The sequence below is a fragment of the Ovis canadensis genome, chromosome 2, assembly GCF_042477335.2.
Source record: "Ovis canadensis isolate MfBH-ARS-UI-01 breed Bighorn chromosome 2, ARS-UI_OviCan_v2, whole genome shotgun sequence".
NCBI classification, from domain to species: domain Eukaryota; kingdom Metazoa; phylum Chordata; class Mammalia; order Artiodactyla; family Bovidae; genus Ovis; species Ovis canadensis.
Window position 1 is genome coordinate 68,914,358 of NC_091246.1, and position 4,020 is coordinate 68,918,377.

Genomic DNA, 4,020 nt, shown 5'->3' on the forward strand with positions numbered 1-4,020 from the left:
TTCTCCAGACAGAAATACTGGAGTGGTTTGCCATGCCCTCCTCCAGGGGATTTTCCAGATCCAAGGATCCAACCGGCATCTTCTATGTCTCCTGCGTTGGCAGGTTGGTTCTTTTACCATTAGCACCACCTGGGAAGCCCCTTTGTATGCATATGTGGCTTTAAATTACATTTGTTTTGTCCAGTTGCTCAGTCATGTCTGACTATTTGCAACCCCATGGACTGCAGCATGCCAGGCCTCCCTGTTCATCACCAACTCCTGGAGCTTCCTCAGATTCATGTCCATTGAGCCGGTGAGGCCATCCAACCATCTTGTCTTCTGTCATCCCCTTCTCCTCCTGCCTTCAATCTTTCCAAGTATCAGGGTCTTTTCTAATGGGTCAGCTCTTCACATCAGGTGGCCAAAGTATTGGAGTGTCAGCTTCAGCATCAGTCCTTCCAATGAATATTCAGGATTGATTTCCTTTAGGGTTGACTGGTTGGATCTCCTTGCAGTCCAAGGGACTCTCAAGAGTCTTCTCCAATACCACAGTTCAAAAGCATCAGTTCATCAGTGCTCAGCCTTCTTTATGGCCCAACTCTGACATCCATACATGACTATGGAAAAATCATAGGTTTGACTAGACCAACCTTTGTCAGTAAAGTAATGTCTGCTTTTTTAATATGCTGTCTAGGTTGGTCATAGCTTTTCTTCCAAGGAGCAAGCATCTTTTAACTTCATGGCTGCAGTCACCATCTGCAGTAATTTTGGAGCCCAAGAAAATAAAGTCTCTCACTGTTTCTATTGTTTCCCCATCTATTTACCATGAAGTGATGGGACCGTATGCCATCATCTTCATTTTTTGAATGTTGAATTTTAAGCCAGCTTTTTCACTCTCCTCTTATACACTCATCAAGAGGCTTTTTGTAGTTCCTTTTCACTTTCTGACATAGGGTGGTGTCATCTGCGGTTATCAATATCTGAGGTTATTGATATTTCTCCTGGCAATCTGGATTCCAGCTTGTGCTTCATCCAGCCTGGCATGTCATAGATGTACTTTGCATAGACATTAAATAAGCAAGTTGACAATATACAGCCTTGACATACTCCTTTCCCAATTTTGAACTAGTCCGTTATTCCATGTCCATTTCCAACTGTTGCTTGTTGCCCTGCATACAGGTTTCTCAGGAGGAAGGTAAGGTGGTCTGGTATTCCCGTCTCTTTAAGAATTTTCCACAGTTTGTTGTGATCCACACAGTCAAAGGCTTTAGTGTAAATAACATAGTGGAACTGTATTAGAAATCTCTTTTCTTATCATTGTACTCAACATCATGATTTTAAGACACTGCTTTATGTCCACGTAAGATGCACCCAACCACATTTTGCTTATTGAGAAGTCGCCTCTACACATCTGTTTTTCACACTGAAATCAGCATGCTGTTGAGTCAGAGCGCTTCAGGCTAAGCAAGATTGTTTGCTGAAGTTAATCTGACACCAGATGCATTTATCCCTGTTTTAGGGCTGTAACTAATTCCTTTCCGCTCCATGCGGCCCTGCTCGCTAGCTGGCATCACAGGTGTCTTCTTTAAAAAGATTTTGTGCCTTGGTTTCCTGGCAGTCCCCCACTTTTGGGGGCTCTTTTTCACAAAATTTGCATCAAAAAGAATAGAGATGGAATCCTTCAAAAGAAAATTTTCTTTATCATCTATGATTTATCTTGCTTAAATAAGAGCATTCCAGCCTTGGAAAAGTTAAAAAAAAAAAAAGAGAGAGAGAGAAAAGTTGCCTCAATCTTGGATTACAGGTTTCAGACCAAAATGAAAAAATAGTTAAGTTGCTTATCAGAGTGTTCTGTTCTTACTCTTACTTACTCCTCTTGCAGATGTAAGTAATAAATTCAAAACCAAATTCTCCCTCAAGACATGAACTCTCACCAGCACCCATGAGGCAGCAATTTGGCTCACAATAGCACTTAATTAAAATCTATAACTTCCACAGGTACGTGAGAGAGAGAAAGAAATCATCTTTGGGCCTATTTCCAGCTCAGTCCTTCAAAATATGTGAAATTGTACTTCTTTATCAACTGGACTCCATAAAATGATAAATATATGATATCAAGATTTAAAATGCAAGTAATACTTTCCTCAAGATTCTGAGATGAGCCCTTCACAAGCTTGTAGAAATAAAATATTAAAAATAACTACCTTGGGGACTTACCTGGTGGTCCAGTGACTAAGACTCCTAGCTCCCAGTACAAGGGTCTGGGTTCAATCCCTGGTCAGGAAACTAGATCCCACATGCTGCAGCTAAAGATCCGACATGCTGCAACAAAGACTGAAGATCCTACATGCTACAACTAAGACCCAAAGCAGCCAAATAAGTGAATAAATAAAAATAAATATTAAAAAATAACTACCATGTATTATATGTTTATAATGTGCCAGGCACTGTGCTAAACATTTTTGTGTGTTTTCCCACTTAATCTTCATAAGCCTGTGACATAGATTCTTTTTAATCCCTGGTTTCAAGATGAAAGACCTAAAGCTCAGAGATAAAAGAAAAATAAAACTTTAATCCCATTATGCAAGATTAGTTTATTCCCTCAAGCCAAAAATACATCTCCCTTCTCCTAAAGATATATTCTTTAACTTGTTACTCTCACAAGAGCCCATCCTCTCTCTCTCTTCCTTGACTTCAGCCAACATCTAGAATTCTCTGGGGTGCCCATCCCCTCTTGCAGTCTGGGTGTCTCTCACAGCAGTGATACAGAAAGCCATTTCCTTGCTCCACAACTAACTCAAACTACGAATTTCTTCGAACCCTTGATTGCCCTTTGTAAATCCTGCCTACTGTAAATCCTCTCCTGCCTTGATTTCTCTGCACTAGATGGTCTCAGTCTCTCCTGCCTCTTTTCAGGTCTTCTGAGCCATTTCGCTAATTCTTCCTTTGCTGACCTCATGCAACAGGGCACAGCACAGCTCCTGCCTCAGCCTGTTTCCTTAGTCCCTGCTGGCGTCTCAGGACCTCCCTTGCCCCATACTGAAGCCTGTATCCAGAGTAGCTCCCTTCCCCACCCAGGGACCCTTAGCCCTGACCCACCAGTGTTTACCACAGAGCTTGCCAATCCCTCAAACTTTGCCCCTTCCACAATTGCCTGATGTTGGCCATTTAGTACTTGTGTGAACTGAGGCCTCAATTTCCTCCTGTATAACACAACGAACAAGAACTCAGTGATCTCTAGAGTCCTTCCTAGGTGTGTCATTCTCGCATAGTTCCTCTGCATAAACACAGAAAATCAAAACATTTCAGCCTGGCATGCAATGGCCCTCACTCTGCCCTCAGGCATCTCTCACCCCTGTAATACTCTATAGGTCTCTCAACCTCTCCCTGAAACAAACCCAGAGGTGCTTCTCTGCCAGGAATCTCCCTTCTTTATCTCCATTATTTTCCTGCCAAAGTCCCAGGTCAGCTCCAAAATCTTCAATCCTCTAAGCAGTTTTCCTGGCTGAAAACCACTTGCCTCCCATAGAGCATGAGAGTTCATCACAGCACTTGAGATGGTCTACGTAGATGCAGAACCTGGTGAATGCATGCATGACCCCACCTTCTACCTGAAAAGTTCCGGTTTCTCAAACTAGCCAGTCATAATGAAAACCCCAATAAAAGCTGTGCCCTAAGTTCTTCCCTTGCAGCTGCCTTCTGCTTCTCTGTACCATGGAGGCCAGGGAAAGCCTCTCTCCTAAGGGGATTTTTGACAGAGACTTGAAGAAAGTAAAGGAATGCCATTAGAATATCCAGGCAAAGGGAATCAGCAAGTGCAAGGGTCCTGAGGAAGAAGTGAGTTTGACATGAATGCGGACAGCAAGGGAAGCTTGGAGTCTTAAGAGATGAGATTTCTGGTACCCTTTGACTGCTCAAGGGGCTTCCTTTATGACCCAGCTGGTAAAGGACCTGACTGCAGTGATGGAGACCTGGGTTTGATCCCTGGGTTCGGAAGATTCCCTGGAGAAGGGAAAGGCTACCCACTCCAGTATTCTGGCC